The sequence below is a fragment of the Oncorhynchus nerka genome, linkage group LG26 (assembly GCF_034236695.1).
Source record: "Oncorhynchus nerka isolate Pitt River linkage group LG26, Oner_Uvic_2.0, whole genome shotgun sequence".
NCBI lineage: Eukaryota > Metazoa > Chordata > Actinopteri > Salmoniformes > Salmonidae > Oncorhynchus > Oncorhynchus nerka.
In genome coordinates, this window is record NC_088421.1 from 27,596,805 (window position 1) to 27,606,961 (window position 10,157).

Sequence of the window (10,157 nt, forward strand, 5' to 3'; positions counted from 1 at the left end):
AAAGATCCCAGAAATCTTCCATTGTCCCCACTCCTGTACATTTACATTCCTGTTAGTGAGAATTTGTCCTTTGCCAAGATAATCCATCCCACCTGACAGGTGTGGCATATCAAGAAGCTGATTAAATAGTATGATCATTACGCAGTTGCACCTTGTGTTGGGAACAATAAAAGTCCACTCTAATTGTGCAGTTCAATCACAAAACACAATGCCACAGATTTCAATTGTTCACAGATTTCAACAGTTCAATTGGCATGCTGACTGCAGGAATGTCCACCAGAGCTGTTGCCTGGAAATGTAATGTTAATTTCTCTACTATAAGCCACCTCCAAGTCTTTTTTAGAGAATTTGGTAGTACGTCCAACCGGCCTCACAACCACAGACCACGCGTAACCACACCAGACCAGGACCTCAACATCCGGCATCTTCACCTGCGGGATCGTCTGAGACCTGCCACCCGGAATGATTTTGAAACGGAGGACTATTTCTGTCTGCCCTTTTGTGGGGAAAAACATTCTGATTGGCTGGGCCTGGCTCCGCAGTGGGTGGGCCTGGCTCCCACGTGAGTGGTCCCATTCAAAATGAAATAAAACTTTATTTGTCAGATGTGCCGAATACAACATTTACAATGGAAATAGTCCGGGTGGTCATTTGATTAATTGTTCAGCACTCTGATGGCTTGGGGGTAGAAGCTGTTAAAGAGCCTTTTGGTCTTAGACTTGGTGCTCCGGTACAACTTGCTGTGCGGTAGCATAGAGAAAAGTCTATGTCTTGGATGACTAATCACTAAGCTAAGGAACCTGGGACTAAACCTCCCTCTGCAACTGGATCATGGACTTCCAGATGGGCCACCCATAGGTGGTGAGGGTTGGCAACGACCCTCAACTCGGGGGCTCAACGTCACAACGTCACAACGATGGCAGGCCTGATCATCAACAACAATTAGACAGCTTATAGGGAGGAGGACATAGACCTGTTAGTGTGGTGCCAGGACATCAACCTCTCCCTCAATGTCAGCAAGAGAAAGGAGCTGATTGTGGACTACAGGAAACGGATGGCCGAGCACACCACCATTCACATCCACGGGGCTGTAGTGGAGCGTGTCGAGCTTCAAGTTCAAGTTCCACATCACCAAGGACCTACAATGGTCCAAACACACCAACACAGTCATGAAGGGACGACACCGCCCCTTTCCCCTCAGGAAGCTAAAAAGATTTCGCATGGGCCCTCAGATCCTCAAAAAAGGTCTACAGCTGCACCATTGAGAGCATCTCGACTGGCTGCATCACCGTTTGGTATGGCAACAGCTTGGCATACGACCGTAAGGTGCAACAGAGAGTATAGCCCAGTATATCACTGTGGCCGTGCTCCCTGCCATATACCAAGCGGTGTCAGAGGAAGGCCCTAAAAATTGTCTAAGGTTCCAGCCACCGAAGTCATAGGCTGTTCTTTCTGCTACCGCATGGCAAGCGGTACCATAGCACCAAGTCTGGAACTTAAAGGCTCCTGAACAGCTTCTACCCCAAGCCATAAACTGCTGAACAGTTAATCAAATGGCTACCCTGACTATTACTATTGACCAATTATTCTCTATGTACACTCACTGGACTCTACCGGCAAACTCACATACTGGACACTCCAACACACACACTCACATACACACACACTCACACAAAAGACACACATAGACACACTTTCACATAATACATGTCTAGACTATAGTGACCCATCCACTTAGCTAGATGTGGCTGGGGGGTGGTTATAGCATTTCTTTGACCCATCAATTTAGTGTGTCTGGGTATGCATCAGCTCATAGTTATTAAATATTTATAAAAAATATTGTATTTGGACACTTTCTATTTTTGATATTGTCACAAACCAGCTCGCAGTTCGTAAAACAAAAATGGAGACAATGTGGAGATAAGGAATAACAAAATATATTTATTAACTGAGGTAAACTAAATAAAATTAACAATGGTGTGTGTAGTCAGTAATCAGCAGTGTAAGTGAGTGGTTGCGTGCATAAATGTGATAATGATGGGTGTTGAAAGGTGCCAAATAAAACAAACAAAACACCCACAAAAATGCCACAACCAACATCTATCAGTGTCTGCATGGAGAGAGTCTTCTCAATGAATGCGGAAGAGGTGCATTTATCCTGGGACACACTCGAGCCCAGGTGTGCTCCATTTCGCTGATGACCCTCCCAGCTCCGCCCACCGACATTCTATCAAGAGCAAAGAGAAAGAATTGATGAGGGGGTTACGTTTTCACACGTCCACTTGCCCCAGCCAACCTCGTCCTCACTAGACCTCAGCAACCTTTGCGGACAGGAAGCAAACTTTAAGAGGAAAGAAGAAAACGAGACCAGAAGGGAACAGACAGAAGCGACATAACAGGATAATACCAAACAAAATAACAATATGGACCTTGAAACTTGACTTGAAAAGGAGAACCAACAATTGGCAGCAGAGCAAGACCCTGGTCACCTGAACTAAAGTGACGAGGCTCAGTTCGCCTATCAAATATGCCCTTCATCCTCTCCTGTGAAGATGATAGCTTCTCATTAGCCATTTCACCAGCAGCGTACAGGCGTCGCCGGAGATCACACACATAAGATAACAGGGACTGTTAGATAGAAGTCAACGCACCCTATGTCTAACCCAAGGTCATTTGAACTGAAGGGTCGTCACAATACTGGGAGGGTCGTCACAATATTGCTACTATGCAAATATGCAATTAACCATTTCTCTGTACTGTGTATGCCTTCTGTATCTTGTGCATAGAAAAAATAAAGTCTGATTTTATTTGATATATTCTGTGGTTACCTGAGGCAGTAATATGAAAAACAACATGACATGCACCAAAATCAGATTAGGATTTAGGCCAAGGACTAGACAAAGTGTGTTTTTACCTCAAGTTTTTCCTTATTGTAGGCTACTACTTTTACCACTTTTAGTCTTGAAATGTACTACACTACCTTACTCACTCTGTTTAGCACATGGCCTCATATGTGAATCCTTAAAGTTAGCTAGCGACTACGACGAGCTGCAACAAACACTCAAACTGGACCGTTTTATCTCAATCTCTTCATTCAAAGACTCAATCATGGACACTCTTACTGACAGTTGTGGCTGCTTTGTGTGATGTATTGTTGTCTCATCCTTCTTGCCGTTTGTGCTGTTGTCTGTGCCCAACAATGTTTATACCTTGTTTTGTGCTGCTACTGTACCATGTTGTGCTGCTGCCATGCTATGTTGTCATCTTAGGTTTTGTCTCTCTTGTCGTGATGTGAGTTTTGTCCTATATTTTTATTTTATATTTTTTTATATTTTTAACCCAGCCTCCATCTCAGCAGGAGGCCTTTTGCCTTTTCGTAGGCCGTCATTTAAATCAAATCAAATCAAATGTAATTTGTTACATACACATGGTTAGCAGATGTTAATGCGAGTGTAGCGAAATGCTTGTGCTTCTAGTTCTGACAATGCAGTAATAACGAGTAATCTAACCTAACGAGTAATCTAACCTAACAATTCCACAACAACTACCTTATACACACAGGTGTAAAGGGATAAAGAATATGTACATAAAGATATATGAATGAGTGATGGTACAGAACGGCAAAGGCAAGATGCAGTAGATAGTATAGAGTACAGTATATACATATGAGATGAGTAGGGTATGTAAACATTTACATTTACATTTAAGTCATTTAGCAGACGCTCTTATCCAGAGCGACTTACAAATTGGTGCGTTCACCTTAAGACATCCAGTGGAACAGCCACTTTACAATAGTGCATCTAAATCTTTTAAGGGGGTGAGAAGGATTACTTTATCCTATCCTAGGTATTCCTGAAAGAGGTGGAGTTTCAGGTGTCTCCGGAAGGTGGTGATTGACTCCGCTGTCCTGGCGTCGTGAGGGAGTTTGTTCCACCATTGGGGGGCCAAAGCAGCGAACAGTTTTGACTGGGCTGCGCGGGAACTGTACTTCCTCAGTGGTAGGGAGGCGAGCAGGCCAGAGGTGGATGAACGCAGTGCCCTTGTTTGGGTGTAGGGCCTGATCAGAGCCTGGAGGTACTGAGGTGCCGTTCCCCTCACAGCTCCGTAGGCAAGCACCATGGTCTTGTAGCGGATGCGAGCTTCAACTGGAAGCCAGTGGAGAGAGCGGAGGAGCGGGGTGACGTGAGAGAACTTGGGAAGGTTGAACACCAGACGGGCTGCGGCGTTCTGGATGAGTTGTAGGGGTTTAATGGCACAGGCAGGGAGCCCAGCCAACAGCGAGTTGCAGTAATCCAGACGGGAGATGACAAGTGCCTGGATTAGGACCTGCGCCGCTTCCTGTGTGAGGCAGGGTCGTACTCTGCGGATGTTGTAGAGCATGAACCTACAGGAACGGGCCACCGCCTTGATGTTAGTTGAGAACGACAGGGTGTTGTCCAGGATCACGCCAAGGTTCTTAGCGCTCTGGGAGGAGGACACAATGGAGTTGTCAACCGTGATGGCGAGATCATGGAACGGGCAGTCATCTAGAAGGATGAGAGCAGAGGAGAGAGAGTTAGCTTTAGCAGTGCGGAGCGCCTCCGTGATACAGAGAAGAGCAGTCTCAGTTGAATGACTAGTCTTGAAACCTGACTGATTTGGATCAAGAAGGTCATTCTGAGAGAGATAGCGGGAGAGCTGGCCAAGGACGGCACGTTCAAGAGTTTTGGAGAGAAAAGAAAGAAGGGATACTGGTCTGTAGTTGTTGACATCGGAGGGATCGAGTGTAGGTTTTTTCAGAAGGGGTGCAACTTCTCGCTCTCTTGAAGACGGAAGGGACGTAGCCAGCGGTCAGGGATGAGTTGATGAGCGAGGTGAGATAAGGGAGAAGGTCTCCGGAAATGGTCTGGAGAAGAGAGGAGGGGATAGGGTCAAGCGGGCAGGTTGTTGGGCGGCCGGCCGTCACAAGACGCGAGATTTCATCTGGAGAGAGAGGGGAGAAAGAGGTCAGAGCACAGGGTAGGGCAGTGTGAGCAGAACCAGCGGTGTCGTTTGACTTAGCAAACGAGGATCGGATGTCGTCGACCTTCTTTTCAAAATGGTTGACGAAGTCATCTACAGAGAGGGAGGAGGGGGGGAGGGGGAGGAGGATTCAGGAGGGAGGAGAAGGTGGCAAAGAGCTTCCTAGGGTTAGAGGCAGATGCTTGGAATTTAGAGTGGTAGAAAGTGGCTTTAGCAGCAGAGACAGAAGAGGAAAATGTAGAGAGGAGGGAGTGAAAGGATGCCAGGTCCGCAGGGAGGCGAGTTTTCCTCCATTTCCGCTCGGCTGCCCGGAGCCCTGTTCTGTGAGCTCGCAATGAGTCGTCGAGCCACGGAGCGGGAGGGGAGGACCGAGCCGGCCTGGAGGATAGGGGACATAGAGAGTCAAAGGATGCAGAAAGGGAGGAGAGGAGGGTTGAGGAGGCAGAATCAGGAGATAGGTTGGAGAAGGTTTGAGCAGAGGGAAGAGATGATAGGATGGAAGAGGAGAGAGTAGCGGGGGAGAGAGAGCGAAGGTTGGGACGGCGCGATACCATCCGAGTAGGGGTAGTGTGGGAAGTGTTGGATGAGAGCGAGAGGGAAAAGGATACAAGGTAGTGGTCGGAGACTTGGAGGGGAGTTGCAGTGAGGTTAGTGGAAGAACAGCATCTAGTAAAGATGAGGTTGAGCGTATTGCCTGCCTTGTGAGTAGGGGGAAGGTGAGAGGGTGAGGTCAAAAGAGGAGAGGAGTGGAAAGAAGGAGGCAGAGAGGAATGAGTCAAAGGTAGACGTGGGGAGGTTAAAGTCGCCCAGAACTGTGAGAGGTGAGCCGTCCTCAGGAAAGGAGCTTATCAAGGCATCAAGCTCATTGATGAACTCTCCGAGGGAACCTGGAGGGCGATAAATGATAAGGATGTTAAGCTTGAAAGGGCTGGTAACTGTGACAGCATGGAATTCAAAGGAGGCGATAGACAGATGGGTAAGGGGAGAAAGAGAGAATGACCACTTGGGAGAGATGAGGATCCCGGTGCCACCACCCCGCTGACCAGAAGCTCTCGGGGTGTGTGAGAACACGTGGGCGGACGAAGAGAGAGCAGTAGGAGTAGCAGTGTTATCAGTGGTGATCCATGTTTCCGTCAGTGCCAAGAAGTCGAGGGACTGGAGGGAGGCATAGGCTGAGATGAACTCTGCCTTGTTGGCCGCAGATCGGCAGTTCCAGAGGCTACCGGAGACCTGGAACTCCACGTGGGTCGTGCGCGCTGGGACCACCAGATTAGGGTGGCCGCGGCCACGCGGTGTGGAGCGTTTGTATGGTCTGTGCAGAGAGGAGAGAACAGGGATAGACAGACACATAGTTGACAGGCTACAGAGGAGGCTACGCTAATGCAAAGGAGATTGGAATGACAAGTGGACTACACGTCTCGAATGTTCAGAAAGTTAAGCTTACGTAGCAAGAATCTTATTGACTAAAATGATTAAAATGATACAGTACTGCTGAAGTAGGCTAGCTGGCAGTGGCTGCGTTGTTGACTTTGTAGGCTAGCTGGCAGTGGCTGCGTTGTTGGCACTACACTAATCAGGTCGTTCCGTTGAGTGTGATGGTTTCAACAGTGCTGCTATTCGGGGGCTAGCTGGCTAGCTAGCAGTGTTGATTACGTTACGTTGCGTTAAAAGAACGACAATAGCTGGCTAGCTAACCTAGAAAATCACTCTAGACTACACAATTATCTTTAAACATCAAATCAAATCAAATGTATTTATATAGCCCTTCGTACAACAGCTGATATCTCAAAGTGCTGTACAGAAACCCAGCCTAAAACCCCAAACAGCAAGCAATGCAGGTGTAGAAGCACGGTGGCTAGGAAAAACTCCCTAGAAAGGCCAAAACCTAGGAAGAAACCTAGAGAGGAACCAGGCTATGTGGGGTGGCCAGTCCTCTTCTGGCTGTGCCGGGTAGAGATTATAACAGAACATGGCCAAGATGTTACAAGCATTTCGCTACACTCGCATTAACATCTGCTAACCATGTGTATGTGACAAATAAAATTAGATTTGATTTGATTTGAAAATGTTCATAAATGACCAGCATGGTCGAATAATAATAAGGCAGAACAGTTGAAACTGGAGCAGCAGCACGGCCAGGTGGACTGGGGACAGCAAGGAGTCATCATGTCACGTAGTCCTGGGGCATGGTCCTAGGGCTCAGGTCAGTTGAAACTGGAGCAGCAGCACGGCCAGGTGGACTGGGGACAGCAAGGAGTCATCATGTCAGGTAGTCCTGGGGCATGGTCCTAGGGCTCAGGTCCTCCGAGAGAGAGAAAGAAAGAGAGAAGGAGAGAATTAGAGAACGCACACTTAGATTCACACAGGACACTGAATAGGACAGGAGAAGTACTCCAGATATAACAAACTGACCCTAGCCCCCCGACACATAAACTACTGCAGCATAAATACTGGAGGCTGAGGTGGCATAGTTTAGAGTGGCTAGTGATACATGTATTACATTAAGATGTATTACATTAAGATGGCAAGATGCAGTGGATGATATAGAGTACAGTATATACATATGAGATTAATAATTTAGGGTATGTAAACATTGTATTAAATGGCATTGTTTAAAGTGGCTAGTGATACATTTTTTTTTACATCAATTTCCATTATTAAAGTGGCTGGAGTTGAGTCAGTATGTTGGCAGCAGCCACTCAATGTTAGTGGTGGCTGTTTAACAGTCTGATGGCCTTGAGATAGAAGCTTTTTTTCAGTCTCTCGGTCCCTGCTTTGATGCACCTGTACTGACCTTGCCTTCTGGATGATAGCGGGGTGAACAGGCAGTGGCTCGGGTGGTTGTTGTCCTTGATGATCTTTATGGCATTCCTGTGACATCGGATGGTGTAAGTGTCCTGGAGGGCAGATAGTTTGCCCCCGGTGATGCGTTGTGCAGACCTCACTACCCTCTGGAGAGCCTTACGGTTGTGGGCGGAGCAGTTGCCATACCACACGGTACCACACTTCTTCACGATGCTGTCTGTGTGGGTGGACCAATTCAGTTTGTCTGTGATGTGTACGCCGAGGAACTTAAAACTTACTACCCTCTCCACTACTGTCCCGTCGATGTGGATAGGGGGGTGCTCCCTCTGCTGTTTCCTGAAGTCCACAATCATCTCTTTAGTTTTGTTGAAGTTGAGTGTGAGGGTATTTTTATGACACCACACTCCGAGGGCCCTTGTTAATAAGAATTTGTTTTTAACTTACTTTCCTAGTTAAATAAAGGTTAAAAACTTCTTATGGCTTAGATCCCACTAACGGGATCGATATGACAACAGACAGTGAAAATGCAGGGCGCCAAATTCAAAACAACAGAAATCTCAATTAAAATTCCTTAAGCATAGAAGTATTTTACACCATTTTAAAGATAAACTTGTTGTTAATCCCACCACAGTGTCCGATTTCAAAAAGGCTTTACGATGAAAGCACACCAAACGATTATGTTAGGTCTGCACCTAGTTACAGAAAAACACAGCCCTTTTTCCAGCCAAAGAGAGGAGTCACAAAAAGCAGAAATAGAGATAAAATGAATCACTAACCTTTGATGATCTTCATCAGATGACACTCATAGGACTTCATGTTACACAATACATGTATGTTTTGTTCAATAAATTTCATATTTATATACAAAAATCTGAGTTTACATTGGTGCGTTATTTTCAGTAGTTTCAGAACATCCAGTGATTTTTAAGAGAGCCACGTCAATTTACAGAAATACTCATCATAAATGTTGATGAAAAGTGTTATGCATGGAACTTTAGATAAACTTCTCCTTAATTCAACCGCTGTGTCAGATTTCAAAATAGCTTTACCGAAAAAGCACACCATGCAATGGTAATCTGAATACAGCGCTCAGACAACAAAACAAGCCAAACAGATATCCGCCATGTTGTGGAGTCAACAGAAGTCAGAAATAGCATTATAAATATTCACTTACCTTTGATGATCTTCATCAGAATGCACTCCCAGGAATCCCAGTTCCACAATAAATGTTTGATTTGTTGATAAACTCCATAATTTATGTCCAAATACCTAATTTTTGTTCACGCGTTTAGCCCAGTAATCCAAATTCATGAGGCGCGAGCAGACGAAAAGTAAAAAAGTTCCGTTACAGTATGTAGAAACATGTCAAACGATGTATATAATCAATCTTTAGGACGTTTTTAACATAAATCTTCAATAATGTTTCAACCGGAGAATTCCTTTGTCTGTTGGAATGCAATGGAACGCAAGCTAACTCTCACGTCAACGCGCGTGGTCACCTCATGGCACTCTGGCAGACCTCTGACTCATTCAGCTCTCATTCCTCCCTCCTTCACATTCGAAGCATCAAACAAGGTTCTAAAGACTGTTGACATCTAGTGGAAGCTGTAGGAAGTGCAATATGACCCAATCGACACTGTATATTTGATAGGCAATGACTTGAAAAACTACAAACCTCAGATTTCCCACTTCCTGGTTGGATTTTTTCTCAGTTCTGTTATACTGACAGACATCATTCAAACAGTTTTAGAACCTTCAGAGTGGTTTCTATCCAAATATACTAATAATATGCATATATTAGCAACTGGGCTTGAGTAGCAGGTAGTTTACTCTGGGCACCTTATTCATCCAAGCTACTCAATACTGCCCCCAGCCATAACAAGTTTAAATAAAACAATTTAAAAAGTAAAGAAATGGGCGGGGTTTAGGCTTAAGAGGGGGTGAACAATGCTGAATAGGTGTAAACAAAGAAGAGCTGTCCAGTAGGTGTACCAAAACTTTCAAGGGCCACTTTCTCAAAAGTGGGGTTAGAAGTTTATCAACTTTCAAAGCAAAGTTACTTTCCCATTATTCCACAACTGCAGTGTATGATATACCATTTTGTATCTCTGAGTCTCTACTTTTATCCAATGTAAAAAACACAATTTCAAATTTAGCAAAATAAGACCAAATAGAGGTGTTTGGTCACATGCTGCTGCTTCTCTGTTTATTATCTATCCTGATTGCTTTTACCCCTACCTACATGTAAATATTGCCTCAATTACTTCAACTTCCTCATACCACAGCACAAGTATTGTGTTACTATTAATTGTTTTATTTAGAAAATTGTTTATACTCTGAATTGTTGGGAA